We start from the raw sequence: 25,075 nt of genomic DNA, 5'->3' as shown, positions 1-25,075 counted from the left end.
AAATTAAAGCTAGAAGAGACCTCAGAGGCTGGCTAATCTAATTCCCTCATTTTGCAGATGAGGAAAGTGAGGCCTTGAGAAACTACAACCTGCTCAACTGTAATCTGCTAATTCACTTACCATTTATTTATTAAGTACACTGTGTAGATCATTGTGCCTGGTGCTGAGGGAGATAGAAAGATAATAAGACCAGGTCTTTGCCCGAAAGGATTTTATCTAGAAATAGAACATGCAGAGACACAAACAAGCATAATGAAAAAAAAGGACATGGTAAGTACTATATGAAAGATCTAAGGAGGGAGAAAACTTTAAATACAATTTAACAAATACTCATGAAACACCTATTATGGGGCATCCATTGTGGTGGGAGGTAGGGTACAAAATAAAAAATGGAAGGGCCTTACATTCTACTTACTGGGGAGGTCAGGGAAGAGTTCATGGAGAAGATCTTACTTGAGCATCTGGCTTTGGACTTATAGGACAGGTGAGATTTCAACAGACAGAGAAGAGGGAGGGTCCAAGACATAGATAATGACTTGAGCAAAGGCAAGGAGGACAGAAAGTATGCTAAGGCATGTTTTGGGATGATAAGTATTCTAGTTTTGTTGGGATACAGCTTACATAAAGGAATATAATATGAGATAAAACCAAAAGATAAATTTGGAGCCAGAATATAGAGGATCAGGTTAAGGCTAACCAAGTGGTTAGATGGGACTAGAACGCATGTCTATCCACTACTTTTCTTTGGAGAGGCAATCAGGGTTAAGTGACTTGTTCAGGGTCACAAAGCTAGTGAATGTCTGAGGCCAGATTTGAACTCAGGTCCTTCTGACTCTAGGACCATTATGCCACCCAGCTGCCCCTTAGCTACTACTTTTCAGAGATATTATCTGTATGAATTGTCCCCTTCTTACTTTCCCCTCCTCCCATCCCAATTGCCTTCCCCAACACTTTAAGCCAGTCCAGTAGAGGCCTTTCCAAGAAGTCACAAATACTCAGGCTGTTCACGTATACAATCACCAAAGGGAAAGCTCAATAAAAAAGCCTTAAACAACACTACATTTGAAATCAAGAGATTTGGTTTCAAATCTTGCATTTGGTACATACCAGAGTTACGATCATGGGCAAGCCACCTGAAAATGATGAGCTTTTGCTTCCTCATCTGTAAAATAAATATGATAATTATAACCATACCAGCTAGTCTGGTGCAACGAATCACTTGGAACCTAAAGATTTAGATAAACAATTCCTTTAATAAAAATGTATTTAATTACATCCAGGTAAAAGAAGCCCCAAAGTGGTAAAACAAAACAAAAAAAACTGTCCAAAGGCATATAAAAGCTGGTAAATATCATGAGCAAAGACATTCCCTGGGATCTCAGGAATTCCCCCTAGAATTCCTCCAACTATTTTTATATCTTCCTTGACCCACAGCTGGCCCCTAGATCAATACAAATGGTAGAAAAGTTAACTCAAAGTCTAGTCCACAGATTCTGGGCTTAAAACAGTTGTGGTTGATGGTGTGGTAATGGGGGAGGGAGGTTAACCCAAGTTACCTGAGTTTGACTAACATTCTGGTCTACAACAGCGAGTTGTTGTGAGGAAAATACTTTATAAGCCTTGACACCTCATAAATGTAAGCTATTATTACTATTATGTATCTTCAATTTCCACTTGGTTGGAACTGGTAGGAAGCTGAAATTTCCCCAAATAATTCGTTTTCATATAGCACAAGTCTCTCTTACAACCATCGTTAAAGTGACAACCCTATCAGCAACATTTTTTAGTAGATGATATTTTGGTGTGATGGCTCAAAGGAAGCAAAAAATCAGAAGCTTTAAATTCTTACATGACATTTTCCTGGTAGTTTTCAAAAATCGTAAAGCTGCAGAAATTCGTTTGGCTAGCAAATTTGACTTAGAGTTGATCACATTTACCAATGTTTCCATTTTCCTACTTTGTTTCTTTCTGTGCTTGGGAAAGAGACTATTTAACAGTCAATAATCTGATTCAATCAATTTAGTTCAATTCAATAAACGTTTGCTAATTGTCTAGTATGTGTTAGGTATTGCACTAAGTGCTAAGGAGATAAATCCAAAAATGAAAGCAGTTTCCTCCCTCCCTCCCTCCCTCCCTTCCTTCCTTCCTTCCTCCTTCCTTCCTTCCTTCCTTCCTTCCTTCCTTCCTTCCTTCCTTCCTTCCTTCCTTCCTTCCTTCCTTCCTTCCTTCCTTCCTTCCTTCCTCCCTCTCTCCCTCCCTCCCTCCCTCCCTTCCTTCCTTCCTTCCTTCCTTCCTTCCTTCCTTCCTTCCTTCCTTCCTTCCTTCCTTTCTTTCTTCCTTCCTTCCTTCCGTCTATCCCTATTTCCTCCTTCCTTCTTCTGTTTAACAAATTCCATTTTTATGATGACTTGTGTTTTTATATTATCTTCATTTCCATTCCCCTCCTCTATTCAGAGAGCCATGCTGAGTAACAAAATTTTTTTAAAAAAGGGAACTAAAGCAGTATGTACAGAAAAGGTAACCACCATTAACTGAATCTTAGAGTACATTTTCCACACTGGTAGGCCCCACCTCTGCAAAGAAGAAGGACAGGTACAGTTCCTCATTTCTCCTGTGGGGCCCAAGTTGATCATTATAATTACGCATTGTGTAGTTTCCTTTTTATTCCATTTACATTGCTTCAGTTTTGGGATATATATTGGTTTCCTGGATCTGCATACTTCACTCTGCATCAGTCCATATCTTACCATGCTTCTCTGAATTCTTCATATTCATAATTTCTTTTGATGCATGGTAATACATCTGTGCATTCATGTACCGTCATTTGTTTAGCTTTTCCTAAGTTGATGTTTATTGCTACATTCTGTAGGAAGAAGGCAGGATAATTTGTATAGATATGGTAGGGAGAAAGATAGAAGAGTCACAGAATTTTACTTTATTTTACCAGAGTAATTCACAAATGGAACTAGGCATAGTGGACTTTGAGCTTTTGCTACTGGTAAAGGGATTGTGCCTGCCATTCAGTTGATCATTTTGTGACAAAGGACAACATCTCTCTTATTTGGAATTAAAACCTCTGGAGGTTAAGACTCAAAGATCACTAAGCTGAAGCACAAATCTGATTTTCATAGGGATACTATCTTCCCCTAGAGTCTATTGAAGACTGTGAGTTACTTTGAGTCCTATGTCTGGCCCTGGTGAACTGGGGAGAATTGTCTTTCTCTCCTTGTATTCCTTTATCCCTAAAAAGGGAGAGTGAAACCCCTTCTCTTATTGAATCCTTTTTGAATCTCAGAAGTCCTAGGGAACCATGAAATTCAAGAGACATAGTTTCTGGGTAATTAATCATATTGTTAATTATTGCTAGTGAGAAATTAGTAAAAAAAGATGGTCTTTTGGTCATCTCATAAACCAAAGACCCCTCATGGATTTGATGGGGTGCTTGGGTGCCTGTGCTTGGATCCCAATTCTAAAATCACATTTCTCTCTAAAAATCACATTTCTTCCTAGCCTTAAAACACTACCCCTGGCAGTTTCTCTCCAGCCCAAGAACAACCTGCCCTAGCAAAACCTTTATCTCTCTTCCTGACAGAGTAGCCAGTTGGACCTATAGAATTTATTAATTTGAATTAATTAGTTTATTAGGCAATCCAGACAAATTATCTACCCCACCACCCCAAACCCAAGTAGAGCACAATGGGCTGAAATTTATCCCTGACTGAATTTTTTGTAAAGTGTTTCTAGTTGGGTAGAGCAACAGCCCCACCTAGGTAAGATAGTCTAGTCTAGGTGAGATAAATTTTGGGCCAAGGTCAAAAGACTAAACTTTGAGGAAATAAGAAAAAGGAAAAAATAACCGCTGAATCTCCCCAAGAATTGATTATTTAATAATTATTTCTCTCAGAACTTATGAGGCAGGTGGGTGGCCCACTGGATAGAGCACCAGACCTGAAGTCAGAAAGGCCTGAGTTCCAATTTCACTTCCAAAGCTAACTAGCTGTGTGACCCTGAATAAGTCACTTTACCTCTGTGTGTACTCAGTTTTTCAACTGTAAAATGAGGATAATAACACTCACCTCCCAGGTTGTTGTGAAGATAAGATACGATAAGATGGAGTAATATTTGTAATGCACAGTTCTTGGCACATTGAAGGTGCCTAATAAATTTTTCCTGCCTTCTTTCCACTCAGAAGAAAGATAGCACCAAAGGTAAAGTCAGTAATGATATCTCTGTTCAGGTGGACAGAAATGTGCAAGTTTTTATTTTCATTTTATTATTGATCCATTCAATATTTAGGAAACTTCTATGCTATGTGTCTAAATTTGTGGTTGCCAAGGGAAGAGAACTGAGAATGAATAATTCCAACGGGTGGCAGCTATCGACAAAATTGAATTATAGTAATTTCCATATTTTAATATTTTACCAATATTTCATCTTTTAAACCCAAAGCCTCAGGGAATCTTAGAGCCTAAGACAGATGGAGTTGCTTTCAGTGTCCCTAAGATGGCGAAATGACAAAGAGGAAAGAGGTCTTTGCAGCAAGATGCTGCAGTCAGAACAGGGAAGACTTAGGCTCTGAGGCTTCCGACAACCATGAACTGGTCTCTCTAGGGCTAGAATACTATTTCTACTATTACTATGACTGCTACCATTACTACTATTACTGCTGCTGCGGCTGCTACTACTACTACTACTACCACTACCAACAAAGCCTACTCTATACCAGGCACTGTGCTGAGCACTTTACAAATATTATCTTACTTGATCCTTACATCAGTCTTGGGAGGTAGGTGCTACTATTATCCTTTTTTTGGAATTGAGGAAACCAAAGCAGACAGAGAGTTAGATGAGTTGGCCCAAGGTCACACACTTAGTAAGTGGCTAAGGCTGGATTTGGTTTTCCTGATTCTAAATCCAACACTCTATTTACTGTTCCCACTGCCTGGTAAAGAGTAGCTCATCTCAGAAGGCATCATAGACAGGGAGGAGTATCTAGAGTAAAGCATAGTCATTGTCTGGTAATTAACTTAGATATTGCATACGGAGCTAATTCAAACTGCTTTCCTGTATTTCTCTCTCCCCTATGAGGTGACAGACCAACTACCTAACAGAAGTTAATGTCACAAATAAGTAAACAGGGTATATAAAGTAGATGGTGACATTTGATCTGGGTTTTGAAGGGAGTTAGGGATTCCAAGAGAAGGAGGAGAGAACATAATGAAAGAAGCCACATCACTGCTAGGGAAGGGGTAGGTAGTTGGTAGTACCCTCCGCTGTGGGTCCGTAGATTTGTAGAATCAGTAGATTGGGCCATGGGTAATGGTAAAAAAAAAAATAATGATATTACACTCTTGGATAGTGCTTTAACATTGATAAAGTAGGCAATAGTAATAATAGCTGATAGTTATAGACTTTCTGGGCATGAGGAGGTACAATGGATAAAATGCCAGTCCTGGAGTCAGGAAGACCTGAGTCAGACTTTTATAAGCTGGGTGACCCTGGACAAGTCACTTCACCTTGTTTGTCTCAGTTTCCTCATCTGCAAAAAGAGCTGGAGAAGGAAATGGCAAACCACTGCAGTAGAAAACCCCAAATGGGGTCAGGAAGTGTCAGACATGACTGAAATGACTGAACAACAGCAGGTGCTGACCCCAAATCCAGTGGTCTTTCCATTATATCAAACCACCTCTCAGTATCTTGTCCCATTGTGATAGAGGTAGAATTTTAATGAAATTAGTATGTCAGTCAATAAGCATTTATACCCTGTGCTGGGTAGTGTGCTAAGTGCTGAGAATACAAATACAAAAAGAAAAACAGTTCTTGTGCTCAAGGAGCTTACCATATAATGGGGGAAGCCAATAAACCAGAAGAAGCTGAAAGGCTGGAAAAGGAGGAAGGTACCTGATGGTGAAGTCCAGAGGGGCTGGCAGGGGTGGGGTGGGGTGGGGCGGGTCAAGGAAGAGATGACCTGCTTGACCAACTGTAACTCTTTAAACAGAGATTCTGGGAGGGGCTTGTCATTCTCCCATCAGAGGAGCTCCAGAGGCAGAGGATATTGATGAGGTCTGAATTTCAGGGCTAATGTGATCTTGCAGAATGAAAAAATTCCTGAGGCATGATGGAGAAGGCCAGGTGGGAAATGAGGAAGTAAGACACGCAGGCATACCACACACAAATAAATACAGCTACATAAACATACACACACACACACACACATACACACACACACACACACACACACACACACACACTCCTAAAGGATATTTACTAATCATACAAACATGGTAGCATGAAATGGTAACTAAAAAAAAAATCCCTCACAATGGTAGGTATAATCAATTGACAAGCGTTTATTAAGCATTTGCTGCCTGGTAGGTACTGTGAATATTGAATATCAAATCTTTTCTATAACAAGTGCACTTTAAAAATCAATGTTTTAGAAGAAAAATTGGAGGAAAAAAGATGAATATGAAGAAATAAAGTAGAACTTTGTCCTTCAGATCTCTAAAACTATTCAAGAATAGTCCCCAAATAACATCTATAACCTATATTAAATTGCTTACCATCTTAGGGAGGATGAAGCAAGAGAAAAAATTTGGAACTCAAAATTAAAAAAAAAATGCTAAAAATTGTCTTTACATGTAATTGGGGAAAAATACTGTTTAAAAGAAAAAAAAATAACCTCAAAGTAGATCAAGTTATCAGTTTGAGTCTCTTAAAGTCACAGGTTTGAGGAGGTTTTTAGACCTAGGAAGAACCTCAAAGATTACCTAGCAGCAAAGACCTTTGAATTGGCCTGGTCCAATTCCTTCATTTTGCTGACGAGGAAGCCAAGGCCCAGAAAAGTGAAATTTCTTGCCCCCAATCACATAGCGTATTTGGGTCAGAGCCAGAAACAGAACATTCATTCTTGTACTTGTACTTCAATGTTCTTTCCATTACACCATAGTGAATAATGAAACTTTACTGAGTTGTCCTAATGGGAAGGAGGCCTGTCTGAATTATTGAAACATCTGAATGATGGACTATTTTAAGAAGTAGAGTACAATTATTTTCAAGTATACATAGCAACCTGAAACTTTCGTGATTGTACTGCTGTTGATAAATGAAATGTTTCTGCGGCCTGAGCTGTTGATAATGACCTCATCAATTGCTGGTAGGTAAATGGATGCTTCTAACTTGAGTCGTGGTCAGAGGGCAATATGAATAGTGAGAAGGGTTCAGGGACCGGTAGGTGCTTGAAAACATCTTCTTTTAAGCATGTAAACGATGCCTACTCCATATAGAGCGAGTCTATTGCACATTCAATTACCTTTTTTTTTTCCAGACAGTGAAAATAAAAAATTTTTATCTACCTGTCAACATTAAGACAAATTTCAACACCTGATGGTGAAGAGAAAGTAGTGATTTAAGGAAGTTTTATTGTGTTGTAGTAAACTCGGTAGTTAAGTAGACCATGGAAACAAGGGAAAAGACTTGATGACCTCTCTAAGTCTCTTCCAGTTGATCTCATTAATCAAAAATCTGTGTTTTTTTTCCTATTTATAACATAGAAGATAAGCCTATAGTGTTGCCCAGTGTCCAAGGGAATGAAATGACTTGTTGCAAAGCTAGTAAGTTTAAAGAGGCAGGATTTGAATTCAGGTCTTGTTGACTCCAAGTCTGGCATGTTAACCATTGTACTGGTCTCCTGATCAATAGTTCCATATAAGACTGAATATTGATCTTTATAGGTAAGTTTGATGCGAACAAATAAATTTTACCTTTTGCTCGTAGATTCCAATGACACAGTGAAAGTCTAAGGGTAACATATCATAAGAAAATTTTCTTAAGAGACTCTCAAAACACTCGCCTCCCCCTCCCTCCAACCAAAAAAATCATTCAATTTCTAGACTGATGTCTAAGTGAATTCAAATCAACCTTATTTGAAATTAGCACCTGGGCCTTCACCAAAGGAGTCCATCCATTTTCCATTCATAGATCATAAGCCTTCCTTCACTAGAGTGTGTTTATTGGATTAAGTAGAGCCTGCATTCCTTCAAAACAAAAAGCATTTAGTCAAATAGCTTAACAAAATACCTGACAAGAATGATCCTTCCCTATCTCTTATAGACACAGACATTACTCTGTCACCAAAAGGGGAAGAAAACACACATTAGAAACAAAGGCATTTTATGGACATACATGGAAGGACATATATTGTTAGTTAACTGTTACCCTTTGTTCTCAAAGAAGACAGAAATGACGACCCTGTGTTAGAATCAAATTACAGTATGTCCGACTGTAAGACAACCATAGGGTTGATTGTGTGTCCAGAACAACAACTCTCTCTGTTGTCGTGCTATAATAGGTCACTTACCCCACTGAGTTGGGGTCTTCTGTTGTACTGTCTTCTGCAAAGCATCTCTCCTGCTGCTATTTTCTATTACTATCTTCTGGTCTTCATCTATTCTGGTCTATCATCTATTATCTCTGATATTTCTGGAATTATAACTGCTACGCGGTTTTTGTCCTTATGGGGAGGAGGCTACCAGTTCTTGAGTTTTCTCTTTGGGTCTTTTGTGATGTAGATTCCAGCCATTTGCACCCAACCAGTCTCAAAGAGAAACTCTTAGATATTTTAAAAACTTTCCTTTCTATTATGGCTTTTTGGATGTCTCTGTCTAAACTTTTAACTCTGCATTGGTCCAAAATTCCCTTTGATCTCTTTTCATTTCACTGCATTAGCAGCCTGAGCCCACTTCAAATCAGTCTGGGAACTCTGTTTAGTAAAACTACAAAGTACCTGGATGGACTTTGGCAAAGTCACTCTCCCCAGCTTTCAAAATATTTCTGGTTGCTATGCAAATCAGCTAGGAAACAAGACTAAAACCGGGGCCAAAAAACTCTATGGAGCAGGTCATTTTTGCCTCATCTTCCAACATCTAGGCAAATCATGATTCTTGTTACACAAGAACTTTGTTTTCTTTTGTTGTGGGTGACACAAGTTAGATTTTCAACTCAGATAATGTGGTAAAAGAGACATTAAATCTAAATTCTTAGAATTTTCTCTTCTATCTACTGTGAAAGTAAATGTTTATTGAAGGATTATCTCTCTTTAGACAAATCTTTTTTTTTCCAAACATTCCTGGTGTTCTCAAATATGGGGAGAACTACTATTCAAGGTACGTTGAAAAGAAACATGTTGCTACATATTATTGTGGAAATACAGTGAGAAGGAAATGTCAAACAAGTATTTGTGAAGCTGTGGGGAAGATTTTATGTCAGTATAGCAAAACACAGAAGAATATTACAGAGAATCCATTTATACATAGTGGTAGAAAGAACAGCTAAAGGCAAATTGTATAAATTTTTTCTTGATTTTTCTTTTCTTTTTGCAGCATTAATATTTATCTATTTGAACGATACACCCAAACTATCTTCTACTGAAAGATTGTTGACACAACAACCCTAAAAACTGACATTAGTTTCCTCTATTGATTTGTAGAATCACTTCTTGATAATCCACGTTGATGGAAAGAAGCATTAGCATAGAACACAGATTTCAGAGCTGAAAGAATTTAACTTACTTGTGATTTGATAGTAGTCCTTTCCCCCTAATGTTTTGGGGAAGAGTTTAAAAAATTTTTTTTTTAGTTTGGAAACTAATTTCATAGGTGGCACATTTGTGCCAAATTGTGGATTTTGGGAAAGTATATTTATTTTATTTTTTAGTTTGGAGATTATCTGATTTTGTAGATGGTACATATGTACCAAATTGTGGACTTTGATAAATGCCCACTATTACAATATCTGAGATCTCTTCCTTCAGTGACTTTTTGGGTTTTCCTTTGGGTCCAAGTCACTGATATTTGCACCTAGAAGCACAACTCTAAGTAGATATTCTAGCAGTCATGGAAAATTCAGTTATGGGTGAAACATTCAGAAAGATCAGTCCGTTCTGGGACTTTGTGGTGGGAGGTCAACCCTGGGTAGTAATCCGTAAACTACTGTGCGTACTGATAATTAAAAAGATAGCATGAGATCTAAGAGACAAGAAGAAATTATTTGTAGCTTTTTAAAAGGTACTTTTTAAAAAAAATTTACATAGACATAAACACTAATTCTTAGTTCAATATTTGTAAAGACCCTATAATACCTCAACTCACCCTTGTATTTACAGAATAACAAGCAAAAAATGTGTATGTATATATATGTATATTTGCAGGTATATATGCATATATATGTGTGTACATATAGCACAGAATAGGGCTAAGGTGGGCTTATGGAGCCAATCTCCTTCACTCAAGCCTTCAAAAAATATATCCCTTTCACTTGCACTCTATAAATGCAAGAATGAATTGAGGTCCTATAGGGTCCTTGCAAATACTGAAGAAGTAGTATTTCAACATTTTCTATGTAAATTGCAGATACAAGGTTATTTAAATAATCTATACATTTTATATTTTTGTAAGCATTCGTTTAAGTTATTAGTTTTGTTGGCTTTTAATATCTATGTAAATTTCAAAGAAATGACTTGAATGCTATGAATATTTCCTTCCTGTCTTTTGGCTATATACACACAAACATATATATATGTATATGTGTATGTACAGATTTGTGTGCATATTCACACGCATATTTGTAAATGTATGTATATCTACATATATTCACATAAACCTATATATCAATCTATACACACACTTTTCCTCACCTCTCCAATACAGAATTTCAAGATCAGAAATGTGCATATATATACACACATATGTACATGCATACACATATTATGTCATTTACAATAAAGCTATAGAAGTCATCCCTAAAGTCTTAGTTCAATTTTAGGTCTCAATAGCTTAAAGACCAATACTTTTGACCCCAGAGGGCCTCAATTCAACACTGATCCACCACGTTGCATTCTCAGAGCTGCAAGTAACAAAGCATGTTACTACACGTTTGTTTCCTCTATCCTCTCATTCCACCAACACATAATTCTAAGTTTGGTTTGAGTATAGATGTACACATAATACACATATAGTTTCAGTTACTATGGTTGGATCTATGTTTGTGAATATACATACGTATGTATACACATATCTACATGTATGAGTATATATGAATACAGAAACAAAGAGAGATTGGAGAGGCAGTAGTTAGAGCAGTAGAATTCCTTAATCTGCTGCTGGTTTATTCTTTTGTATTTGAGTTTATACAAGTTATGCATACATATACATACACACATATATTCAAATAATGCATATATGTGTGTAGATGTATATCTATGTATAGCCTGCCAATCCTTCTAAGATGAGGAAGGTGGATGTGGTACTCAATCAAAGGCCTTTCTTTGTAGGCAGAATATTTGTTTAAAGAGATCCCTGTTTTCTCTTCTTGGCTTGTGGGTCTTTGGATGTAAGAGAAAGAGAGAGAGAGGTGGTGGAAAGTACCTATTGGGCCACATTGGCATTTAGGATGAAGCCACATCAATTAATGAAAGAAAAAGTCCTTTCAGTGTCAGTATTTAACAAACCCACATACGTCCCTCTGAGAACATTTTGGGTTTATGTGGCTTGTGTTTCTTCTGCAAAGACTGATACCAGTAATAAAACAAAATGAGATCCATCATTCTCTTCAGCTCTGATTGCTGGTGATGGGAATGGAAGGGTGCCACAGGAGTTTTAGGAACCTTTATAGAGAATTTTTATTGGTTGCTCTTAGTATAGTAGGAGGCAAATGATGCTTGTGGAATGTTTTTTTAATATAATATTTTCTTTTTTCCTCTAATTACATATTAAACAAGTTTTAAACTTTTAAAAACGTTTTGAGTTTCAGATTCTTTCCTTCCCTCCTTCCCTTTTCCTCGTCCTGAGACATTAAGCAAGCCAATATACATTATACATATGCAATCATGTAAAACATTCTATAGAATGATTAAAAATTTTTTTTTTAGTTTTTAGGGAGAATAAATATTTGTGGGGGCCTGGAAAGAGGAGCATGCATAGAGGGAAAAGATGTCTGTTTAGAGAGACCAAGTAGTTTGGACTTATCACAATTCACCCTTCCTGAAAATGCCCCTGAAAAATGGAGATAGAGGCAGAGCTGTTATGATTTCCCATTCAGTGTTTCCCATTCTATAGAATGATTAAAAATTTTTTTTTTAGTTTTTAGGGAGAATAAATATTTGTGGGGGCCTGGAAAGAGGAGCATGCATAGAGGGAAAAGATGTCTGCTTAGAGAGACCAGGTAGTTTGGACTTTTCACAATTCACCCTTCCTGAAAATGCCCCTGAAAAATGGAGATAGAGGCAGAGCTGTTATGATTTCCCATTCAGTGTTTTTAAGTCACTAATAAGAAGTTTTCTTTCAGAGAGAATCCACAACCACTTCCTTTCCTTATCCCTCTCCCTTGGTTTCTGACAAAGCTGATCCATTGAATTCGGTACCAGTCTTCTCCAGGCACCTAATGGAGACAATCACTTTTACCCTAGCCTTTAAAAAATATATCCCTTTGACTTGCAGGTGTATAAATGCAAGGATGAATTGAGGCCCTGTAAAGTCTTGGCAAATATCGAACTAGTATTTTAACCTATTCTATGTAAATTTCAGATATAGGATTATTTAAATAATCTGAACAGACAAACATACATTTGGAGGTCTCATTGCTTTCTGATCTGAGAAGGTGAATCTGTATTTAGTTCAAGGGGCACAACTTGTTCCTAGTTTCCACTCTGTAACATAGATGTCACCATGTAAGGATCAAGAATTATCACTTTTTCAAGATAATAGCAATCTTTGATGTCCCTGCTGCAGTGACTGTGGGTAGCCTAGAATATGTTCAGGGTTATCTTTTAACTTGGTGAAGTTGGAAATGAATCGACATATACCCTTTGGTTCTGAGTTAATCAGAATTTCATTTTTAATCTTTACGTGCAAGGTTAGAAATGAAATGGTGAGTAGAGAGGGTCTCAAAGATATTTAGAAAGACTTGTATGGATTGAGACAAAGTAAAGTTAAAAGAATTGAGAATAATTTATACTATGGGATCAATATTTTTTTCAAATAAATAGTTCTGAGAGATTTAAAAGCTCTCAATGCAATGATGAACCATGATTCCAGAGGATTTGTGAATAAGAAAGCTGCTTACTTCATGGCAGAAATGTGCTGGACCAATAAGCAGATTGAGAAACACATTTTTGGAAATTTGTTTTTGTTGAGTTTGCTCATGATATAATATAGTTGTGTTTCCTCCCTCGTTTCCTCCCTTTCCTTCTCTCTCTTTCTTTTCTCTCTCTTTCCATCTCTCTTTTCCTCTCTATTTCTCCCTCTTTCTTTGTCTCTCCCTCTCTCTGTGTCTCAGTGCCTGCCTGTCTGTCTGTCTCTCTCTGGCATGGCAGGAAATAAGAAGGAGGGAAAAAATACTTGGTAACTGAAAATAAAAGCAGAACAGCAGAGGCGCCTGCTATTTAATTTTCCATTTGCAGAAATAACAGGAATCAAAACAGTATAGTTAAGACAAATCGCTTTATTTTTAGAAAATATATTGAAGCCTTTCAAGTTCAGTTTTCATCACCTTTTTAAAAAATATATGTCTTCCATGCCCCTACCTGGTAAAGCCCACCCCTCATAACAAAGAATGAAAAAGAAAAAGAAAACATTTCAGCAAAATGAAACAACATGTTGTTATGCACATAGAGACCAGATAAAAGGAGATGGTAAGAGATTCTCACTGTCTTCTCTTGGCCCAGGGAGTGGGACTGTTAGGAGAGAGGGATTAAACACAAACTTGACTGAGAAAGGAGATTCAGGGATGCAGAAATCGTGTCTTGAAGAACTGGATCAAATTTTGCAGATTGGTCTTTGAGTTTGGAAAGCGGGTCCTTAAATAGAAAGAACCAGTTAAGCTCATGGTCTAGATAGGTGTGTAGCTTTTTACCCCCAAACACTAAGCTTCTGACTCTCTTCAGGTGACCACCTGCCAGTAGGTTGGTGCCCCAGCACTACTAAATACTAATTTGTTTCTCTTTTACCCAGGAATCCTGAGGGTCTTTCCTTCCCAGTTTGATTTTTTTTGGATTAAAGGGGTCATCCCTTTAATAACTTAAGCTTATTCATTGAACAGATATTTCAGCAAAGTCAAGTACAAGTCATGTCATCATTTCTCTGATAGCACGGCCATCTTCAGCAATGAAGGACGAACACACATTTCTCAAAGTAAGATTGTGATAAGACCTAAGGGTGAAACAGCCAGGGTCTCCCATTGCATCTTGAGCCATCTCCAGTCATCCTGATGAATATCGCACTACTGAACCCAGATGACTCAGGAGAAGAAAGTGAGGTTGGTGACCTTGCACAGCTCTCCCTCACTCAAATCCAAGTCAACTGCAAGTCATGTCCTCATCTTGATGCCATGGTCCTCTTCGAGAATGAAGGACAAACACAAGCCCATGCACTGTTCTGAAGGCTAATGCCAGTATAGCTTAGAGGAGACAGCTGGAGAGTTGCTTTCTGTTATATCACACCTCCTCTTGGTTTACCAATTTCTTTTCCCTTTTCTCTAAAAAACACAGCTTTTATTGATGCTTGCAAATGTAACTTTTTGTGATCTGTAGGTGTGTGTCGCACTGAAAACACATGTCCTCCTTCATCATTTGTATAGAGTGGAACTGTGACAGAAATGTAAAGATAAAGGGAACTCCAAGTAATATTCAATTAATGGGACTCATAGCTTCTCTCTCATCCCCTTGGATCATGCCCATAGCCCCCACTACTCAATCATTCATATGTTACTTCCAAAAATATTTACTGAATTTATTAAATGCCCTAAATGTGCAAAGCATGTGGGGGAAAGAAGGATTACTAAGACATAATCCCTCCACTTAGGGCATTTGTGTTGTTGTTATTGGAGGGGTGGAAGGGTGGTAGAGAGACAGATTACTATATTACAAGGCAGACTTTGACAGTTCCACAAGAGAGACACACAGAAAGCATCATAGTTCAGAAGATGGGTATATCACTACCGACTGGCACGACCAAAGAAGTTTCACAGAGATAGTAGAATTAGGTCTTTTTCACATAAATTACCCTCGTATAAATGGGTATTTCCCCCATCCCTGTACTTGTGCAATTGATTTTTTTGAGGCTAAGTATAGGCCATTACATTTATTTCTGCTCTGTGCCACCTTTTAAACTTCATCTAAACATTCCAATCTGTTGAAAGTTTGAGATTCTGATCTTGGCATTCAAATTTGATGTGTGTCATTTATTCCTTCATCTAAGTTACTGACAAAAATGCTGAAATAGATGGTGGAGAATAGAAACTTGTGGTACAGTACTATAGACATGCCTCCAGGTTGCCATCAATCTATTTATTTGACACTTTCTTTTCTGTGTGTGATTTAACATTGTTTAATTTATACAATTTTGATTTACACATAACTTTTTAGGAATACAAGTGTTATGTTAGAGTGAAGTATATCTGTATGTACTGGTAATCTACAACTCTGACATTCATTCAGGGTAGTGATGGTTTTAAAAATGTCAGCTGAATATAAAAGAGAAAAAAAGCCCTACTCCATCTTAGAAATAACTTTATTGTCCAATTACTATATGTCCATCTTACACATAAGATTTTATCAGATATCTTACTAAAATTGTGATAGGCTATGTCTTTAGCATTTTCCTGGTCTAACTTAATACTTCAAAGACTCATGATCTGAACAGTGTGAGTAGTCCCTGGATGTATATATACTGTGATCCTTTTGTGCCTTAATAGTGTTTTATGGCCAAAAGAATGCATTACAGGGTAGGCAAACTTAGTGGTAAGTCTCCCTGAACAAGGATGACCTTCAGACCACAGGTATCTATTATCTGGCCCTATGTGAACTATTCTTTATTGACTTATCAAAAAAGGAAATGGAGCTATTTTATGCTATTAATTTCTATCTCTTGATTTGAGGAATTTTCTCTGCCTGCCCCTTGTACATGGAATGGTCTTCCTCATCTCTGCCTCCTGGCTCCTCTGGCTTCCTTCAAGTCCCAGCTAAAAGCTCACCTTCCAAAGGAAGTCTTTCCTGATCATTCATAAATCTAGTGCCTTCCCTCTGTTGTTTCCTTTTTGTCCCATGTATCATTTGTTTGTACACAGCTATTTGAATAGTCTCCCCCATTAAACTGTAAGGTCCTTGAAGGAAGGGACTGTCTTTTTGCTTTTCTTTGTATCCCTAGTGCCTAGCCCAGTACCTGGCACATAATAATCACTTGAAAATGATTATTGATTGAATGACTAATTTATGATTAAGTATCCTCCAGAAGGAATATGGCTTTGGGAATAGATTGAACTATTTTCTCATATCATAGTTTTTGCAGAAAAATGTCCTCAAAAAAAGTAAATATTCTGGTGATTCATTTGTTATTTAATAATTTTTTATTGATAACTGACTAAATATACACCTATGTGTACATAAGGTAAGATGGCAAAATGAGAGTTGTCCAATTGAGCACAAGAACATTTTTTTGGTTGTTATTCTTACAGAATTTTATTTGCAAAGTTTTATTTTTTCATATACTATCCCATGTGATCCTCACAACACCCTTTCAAGATGGTAGGGGATGTATTTTATTTTTAAAATTTCAAATATACAATATTTTATTTTCAAAATTTCAAATATACAATATTTTATTTTCCCCAATTACATGATAAAACAATTTTTTAAAACATTTGTTTTTTTTTAAAGTTTTGAGTTCCAAATTCTATCCCCTCTTACCTCCCTGAGATGGCAATCAGATATATACGTTATACATGTGCAATCACATACAAGAACTTATAATCCAAATGAATGTTGTCCCAACAAAGTAATTGTTCTGGGAAACCACTCACTTATTGTGCTGGCACTTACTGCCTTTTTGGTTCTCTTTTTTGGGAAATGACTTTGAAGCCAGGTTATAAGTGATAAAAGAAATTACTCTCATTGCTTTATACTCAAACCACATTTGTCACCTTAACTAGAATTACTCCACTTATCACCCACTTTATTCACCAGACTTGGCCTTGAATAACTTCTGGCTGAATCCATAAATAAAATCCAGCTTCAAAAAATAAAAAAAAGAGGAATGATGGTATAGTAAAAAGACCAATGCTTTTGTCATCAGGTGACTTGGATTCAAATTGAGCTCCATTTAGCTGTGTGACTTTGGGCAAGTCAGGTAACCTCTCTGGACCTCATCTTTCTCATATGTAAGAGTCAGACTAAATAAACTCTAAGATCCCTTCCATCTCTAAATCTATCATCCTATAAGATTTATCACCATTGAGGATACTATTTGAATAAATAAGTTCTAGGCTCTAAAGTTAATACCCAAAGAAAAGTTACGCAGATGTTAAGAATCTGAGTTCAAATGTGACTTTAGACATTTACTAGTTGTGCTACCCTGGGTAAGTCCCTTAAACCTGTTTGCCTCAGTTTCCTCCTCTGTAAAATGAGCTGGTGAAAGAAAGGGCAAACCACTCTAGGATTCTTGCTAAGAAAACCCCAGATGGGGTAATGAAGAATAAGACATGATCGAAAAACCACAGTGCTATTATGCAAGAGAAATGTTATTAGGAATGTCATCAAAGAGAAATTTGACTGGTTATATGGAAACATTGAGGTCTAATAGAGAGCCTGTGGCTTCCATTGGTACCAAGAAAGTGTCAAGAGAACTAGAAGAAGGATCCCCATATGGTGAGTGGAGTAACCAAAGAGGATTATGGGAGAACCTGAGCACAAAGGCTTCTTTGTTGAGAAAGCATGGATGTATTTTGATCCACACTTTTAGAGGGAATATTTGCTTTATTGAGCTTAGAGAGCCATTGAAATATCAAAGAAGATGAAATAGTACTGACCAGCAGTGTGCTGGTAAATGTTTAACATTTGGTTCTCCAAGAAAAGAATGCACACATGACACATTTAAAAATTTAATCTGCATTGTTAATACTTATTTTATCACTTTCTTATGTCTAGACAAGCAACAAAATAATGAATCAAGTCCTGATTTGTAGCATTTGTCAATTTCTGAGGTGTTAATGTTTGTAATGAAATTGAACAATCATCTCTCTAAGCAGGTTCAAACTAGCTCTAGCACACTTCTGGTGTGGAACCTTCCATTCTTTTTCACCTGATCTTCCTTATGATCCATGTTCCTTGCAAGATGGTCATCAGGGATAGGGATATATCTTGTGATCATGAAACAGAACTAAGCTAAGTAGCCCATAAAGAATGACCTTGGTGTTAAATATACATGTAACCATGCTGAAAGAATGTTGTTCCTTGTTGGTTATGGTGGCAGCCAAATACCTAGCCCTGGCAAAAATATCTTTGGATAGGTACAATTTTATTGCCTCCCCATACAAGAAAGGGGAAGACAGAAAATCATTGCATCTCATTTCTAGGCAAGTTAAAAATGACTCAGAGTCATTTTGCAATGATATTCCAAGTACGGCATCCTGTCTGTGATGAAATCAACAACCTCATTTTCTGAAGTATTTTCCATCTCCTTCCCATCAGATGTGTGCTGGAAATCCTTTAAGTGCTGAAGGCCACAGCACTCTGCCCCAATCTACCCACAAGAGGGACATCAGGAGCTCAATGATCCTGCAGATTTAGAAGGAAATGGTTGCAGCATGGGAAGACTGCCAGGCTCTTGGTATCATAATTTCAGTTTTCCTGACTCTGGTAAGAATGGGTTTCTGTCCTACAGCTTTAGCTCTGTATTTTTTTGTCATATATATTACCTTGTACAATAGGCTATTATATAATATCTTATATAACAGAGAGGCAGGGAGGTATAGTGAATAGAGAAGTGGTCTCATGTCAAGAAGACCTGACTTCCAGTACAACTTTATGACCTGGGGCAAGTCAACCTCTTAGTGTTTTGACACAATTCTCTAAGACTAAATTGCAGACCAGTGGCTGATCTGCATTGAGGTAGGGAATTTCCTCAATAGGAGTTCTCACCAATGAAATCACAGGTCCAGCTCCCACTCCCCCACCCCAATCTTATGTATATCCTGTATCATTGAATTATAGGGCCAACTCCTCCTCACATCCTTATCTTCCATTAAAAAATAATAGCATATTACTATATGTGTATGCACAAACATAAAATATATACACATACCTTCAGTTAATGTCCCACTCTGATGCCTCATCATGGTGTGAAGGGCATCCTTTGGTTCCTGAAGTCTTTGCCAACATTGGGCAAGCTTTGGCAAGCCCTATTGTGCTGGAAAGGGCTCATGTGCAGGCCCAGTTATGAACGGCATGTCTGTTGTCTGAAAGCCAGCCTGGCTAAGCTTGGAAGATCATCCGCAGCAGGTTGACCACTTATTACACTCCCTGCTCATCTGTGGAGGGGTTGAAAATTGCATTGGCATACTCTGAAAGTTATATTAACCTTCATGGAGAGTCTAAAGTGGTATGATTCTTAGCCTCCTTTGTCCCCTTTTCTCTCTCACAGTCACCATGGAAACAGAAGGGGACTCCATAGGACTGACGACCATTTGGCTCTTGGTTCCATTTCATGAATTTCTGTGAACAAAAATAAAAAATCATCCTTAAGGCTTAGCCTTCTGGTGATGGATGATCTCTCTGAAGTGAGCTAGACTGGTCATTGGACAACAATCTCTTTGTGTGTGTATGTGATGCATATTTTAAAATAGATCAATGTATTTCAAACTTTTTTTTAATCCTAACACAGTATCATTTTTGCCTGTGAAAAACTGTGGAAAATGCTGGGAGAGTTAGGAAACATGCAAATGTCCATGTGATTGAAGTTTAAATTCCTGTTAGAGGCATGCCCTTTCTGAATCACCGAAATAGATGTTTTATTAATACTTTTACTTCAAATTGTCATTTTCTGATTTAATTTACTACTGATAACTACCTTACTTCCACCTCCTGAATTCTCCCTAGTTACAAAGAAGTACAGTTAAAAGAAACCTATACATTGGTCCTGCCTGACAATATATCTCATTTTGTACCTACAGCTCTTTCCTTCTTTGTGGAGAGCAAGTAACTATGTTTCTCTGAAGTTAAGAATGGTCATGGCACTGATCAGAATTGTAAGAACTTTCCATTACACTTCTGACATCTTTATATTACTGTAGTCACCATGTAAATTATTTTCTTGGGTCTGCTTACCTTTTTCTAGTTTGGTTTGTAAAAGTCGTTTCTAGTGTCTGAATTCTTCATATTTATTTTTTAATGGTGCAATAATCCATTTACACTCATATGCCACAATTTATTCATCTGTTCCATTAATGAGGGTTACTACTTTGTTTACAGTTCTTTGCTACTAGACAAGGATACAATCTCTTTGTGTTAATACTCAAAGCCTTGCTCCCTAGTACAATAGGAACTACCACAGCAAGGATGCAACAAGATTCTCTTTATTATGAGTAGGATAGAACTGAAAGAGGAGAGAGCATGAAGTGTATTTGTTTTAACCAACTGAAGCTGCAATTTTACTAAAGGTTCTTTGCACTAGACCTTGGATAATTGAATTAGGGTTTCTGAAGGGGGTGGAAGTAATTCTGTTTATGTGTCTTGATGGATCTATGAATGTGGTTGTGATATTTGAGAAGAGCTGTAAGAAGCAGAGAGAGAATTTCCCTCTATGTTCTGTCCTTTTAATCTGTATCTTTGTTAAATTTAGAATTCTTGTGTATTTTGCCTAAATCTAGAACTAAAATGTCTTCAAGAAACTATCTTGATCATCTTTTGGTTTTTATGCCTTTATGCTACAAGATTTTTTTTTTTAATTTTAGAAGAGAAAATGCCATTTATTAGACAATATTATCCATTATTGGTAACCTTTCATGCTTAGGAATATATAAACATAAAAATACCCTTATTTCCTTCCCTCTTTCTTCCCTCCTTCCCTTCCTTCCCTTCCTTCCTTCCTTACTTTCTTCCTTCCTTCCTTCCTCCCTTCCTTTGCTCTGTAACAGTATTCAAGAGTTTCTTGGGATAATGAGAGTTTAAGACTTGATCATGATCACATAACCAGTATGTACCAGGCGTGGGACTTGAAATTAGGTGTTCCTAACTCTGAGTCCAGCTCACTCTGCATTGTGCCAAGTCAAAAGCTTTAATCTATGGAATCAAAGATATCTTCCCCCTCAGCCTGGAGTTTGGGTTAAGGTATTGGTTTTATTATTGAAGCTATCCTTGAGACTTAATTGATTCAAGGAGCTAAAACTGGGGAGAATTATTTACATAGCTTCCTAGTGGCCTAGTAGAGAAAAGCAGTACTTGAGAAGTCAACAACCCTTCCTTCAGGTTTTTGAATGGTAGGTTAGTATGGTGAACAGTGAGACAAGTAAGCCCAATTGAAACAATTGTTTTCCCTGCTATAGCTTCTGTAACAAATCAAAATAGATGTGCATACATACATATATTTGTGTGGAGAAAGAGACAGAGACAGAGAGAGACAGACAGACAGACAGACTGTAATGGTAATTTAAATGGGAAGATCTTTCTCAGTCATTAATAGGCCCATGCAACCTGCTTAAATCACATGGAAGTTCAAGTCACATGTGGTGAGAGGAGTTTGGTGAATGGGTGGAACAGGAAGGGTGGAGCAGAGCTGGGAGGAAGTTGTTCAGGCTAGTCAGATCTGGGAAGGACACGGGAAGGCAGATAGTTAGGCTCCTGAGTGTTCGTTTGTGGGAAGGTCCCAGAAAGCAGGGGCTTGGAAATACCTTTGTCCCCTTTAGTGATAATGTGTATTGGCTTCTGGTTACTATGACTGATTTGACTTTCTGATATTGGAATTTGACTTTCTAGTGTCTGCCTTCTATACGGAGAGTTTGTTATACTTTGCGATTGAGAACTACACTGGCATATTCATAGTCACCACCAGTGCTGTGAATACTGCCTTGGTGATACAGAGACAGAGAGATACAGAGAGAGAATTGCTAAGCTCCCTTCCCATATCTGGGGAAATGGATTTCCACTGTAGGGAGTAGGAAGAGAGCCCTCTTTGGGTGACCACTCCCTTGTTCTCCTATTTTCAGGAGAGGTATTGCACTTGGAATTATATCTGCCTGTTATACACACACACACACGTATATATGTACATACACACATATACACATATGTGTATATATACACACACACATATATATGTATACACACATATACATATATATCAGATATTTGAAATCTAGGTGCTTGACATGTTTTAGAGTCAACATAAAAGCCATTTTCCTTTGTCATTTAGGGAAGAGGTGGGGGAAAATAGTTCCATCCCAGATGTGGGGTGTAGCAGTTAGCTTACTCTACACCCTCCTGCCAAGCACTTGTTATACAAAAGACAGACATGGATAGTGAGGAAGTTTCATCAAAGCAAGCATTAAAAAAACAGTTAATAGGGAAGTCATACAGATTAGATTGTGTAATGGAACATATAGGAGTCAGGAGACTGCAAACTGAGAGAAAAGATGAAATCTCAGTTCCAATGGAGAGGAAACAATCTCACCCTATGAATCTACTCTCTTTAGTGTCTCAGGTTGCAAGCATTGGGAACTAAGGGACATGTAGGGGTGCCAGCTTTTCCCCAGATACTTGAAGACAATGATCATGTCCCCCCTGAGTCTTTCCTTCTCCTGGCTACACAAATTCAGTTTCTTCATCCAGTCTTCATGTGACACAGACTCAAGGCTCTTCATCATCATCATGGTCCTTCTCAGGATATCTCCCAACTTATCAATGTTCTTCTTAAACTATAGAACCTAGAGCTGAACACAGTCCTCTAGATAAGCTCTGAAGAGGATGGAGGAAAATGGGATAATCACCAAATTCCTAGAAAACATTCCTCTCTTAATCTAGTCTAAAATTAAATTAGGTCATTGGTCTTTTCTTTTTTTGTCTCCAACAACACACTGCTGAATTATATTGAGCTCATAGTATACTTAAACTCCAAAATGTTTTCAGGACAACTGTTGTGTAAGCAATCAAACACTCCCCATCTTTTGCTTGTAAAACTGATTTTTTTTGGAGGGGTAAATTCTTGCACTCGGTTTTATTGGATGGAAGCCAGCAGGAGCATAGTAAAAATTGCAAAGAGGCAAATTTAAGATGACATCAGAAAAAATTTCCCAACAATGAGAACTGTTTGAAAGTGGAATAGGTTAAGGGCAGCTAGGTGGACCAGTAGATAAGAGCTCTGACTCTGGAATCAGGAGGACTCGAGTTCAAGTCCAGCCTCAGATATTTGATACTTATTAGCTGTGTGACCCTGGGCAAGTCACTTAACCCCAATTGCCTTGCCAAGAAGAAGAAGAAAAGTGGAATAGGCTCCCTAAAGAGGTGGTAAATTCCTCTTTCTTGGAGGTCTTCAAGTAGAAGCTGGATTGCTATTTCATTGAGGACCTTTCCATCTCTCAAATCCAATGATTCTGTGATGTTTAGGAAGTAACCCAACCAGAGAATGCTACAGGCACCGGAAATGCAAGGAGTATTGACTATTTTCTGCATGGAAAAGTCTTATTCAGATAGAATTCTATAACCTTTCAAGGAAATATAAAAGAATGGAGAGGATACTCAGTACAACTCAACTCAAGTGTCTGAGCATCTCCTCTGTGTTGGACACTCAGATAATGGTGATACAAAGACAAGCACGAAGCAGTCCTTGCCTTCAGGGAGCGTCATGCCATTCGACTGAGGGAAAACTATGTACATAGATAAGGTAAGGAAATATATAATGTACACAAAGTAAATACAGATAATTTGGTGAGATCAGTAACTCTGGGCTTCAGGAAAGGCTTCTTCTCCTTTAGGGGATGGCTATACTTGAGCTAAAAACTTGGAGTGGAAACTAGGGATTCCAAAAGGTGGAGGTGGTGAATGGATTCCATGCATGAAGTGAAAAACTATGCAAAAAAATACCGAGATTTTGTCATGTGACAGTAATTAATGTGAAATCAATCCATTGGAGTCAGACTGTGAATGTCTTTCAGTGCCAAAGAAGAGTTTATATTTTATCCAAGAGGCCACAGGGGAATGCTGGACTTTCTTGAGCATGTGAATGATGCGGTCAGACTCATACTTTAGGAAGGTCAAGTCAGATATTAGGTCAGACTTTAGGAACATCAATTTGGCATCCATGTGGAGGACGGATAGAAAAGTGGAGAGACTAGATACATGGAGATAGGAAAAATTGAATAATGAGAGCTATTTAATGGAGATTAGATAACAATTCTGAAGATTATGATAGCAAATATGAAGATCTAATTGTAATAGATAATTATGAAGAGTAGATAAACAATTATAAGATCTAACGAAGATGAGTTTAACAATTAGTTAAACTAATTTCACTAATCTAGTGAAACAGGCTGCCTTCAGAAATATGGGTACCGCCTCTTCAAAAGTATTTATTATTATTACTCTTATTTATTTTTGTTTTCAGTGTTCTATAATCACTTCCATATAACTTAGAATTTTTTTCCCCTCCCTTGCCGTCCTTCCCCCCTTCTCCCCCATCCATCCCCGAGACAGTGTGCAAACTTATATAGGTTCTACACATACATTCCTATTAAATACATTTTCACCTTAGTCATGTTGCATAGAAAAATTAAAATGAATGGGAGAAATCATAAAACAAACCAAAACATAATACAAAAGAAAATGATCTGCTACATTCCGCGATCGAATTCCATAGTTCTTTCTCTGGATGTGGAGGGCATTTTGCCTTAAGAGACCGTTGGGAATATTTGAAGTCCTTGCACTGTATTCTTATTCTTTTGCCCCCCTTTCATTTGGCATTCACCTATTTTTAGCCTTTATCTCTGAGATCAAGTGAGAAAAAAGCTGTAAAGTACTTAGCAGAGTACCTGGCACATAGTAGGTTTGTTTAAGTTTGTTGGCTTCTCCCTTGCCCATAAAGTATCTCTGCAATATTTATCCTATCCTTCATTTCTTCAAGATTCTTCCATATTTCTGTATATTACACATTATTGATCATAATTGCCTTACAATGTTCTATTACAGCCATGCACCACAATTCACTTAGATTTCAATTTTTTTTCTTGGTTTGTTTTTCTGGTACAATTTCAGGGCAGA

At 37.5% G+C, this 25,075-nt stretch overlaps 1 long non-coding RNA gene across 1 annotated transcript in view; it reads left to right on the top strand.

The window, feature by feature from the left end:
* Window positions 1-25,075, top strand: part of LOC140506915 (uncharacterized) — a 128,024-nt gene that overhangs the window by 82,046 nt on the left and 20,903 nt on the right. Inside the window, exon 2 of the long non-coding RNA XR_011968153.1 lies at window positions 18,518-18,685. This is a non-coding gene — a long non-coding RNA (uncharacterized lncRNA). The remainder of the gene's footprint in view (window positions 1-18,517; window positions 18,686-25,075) is intronic.

The sequence above is a fragment of the Notamacropus eugenii genome, chromosome 5, assembly GCF_028372415.1.
Source record: "Notamacropus eugenii isolate mMacEug1 chromosome 5, mMacEug1.pri_v2, whole genome shotgun sequence".
NCBI lineage: Eukaryota > Metazoa > Chordata > Mammalia > Diprotodontia > Macropodidae > Notamacropus > Notamacropus eugenii.
This window is presented reverse-complemented; position numbering and strand designations above follow the sequence as displayed.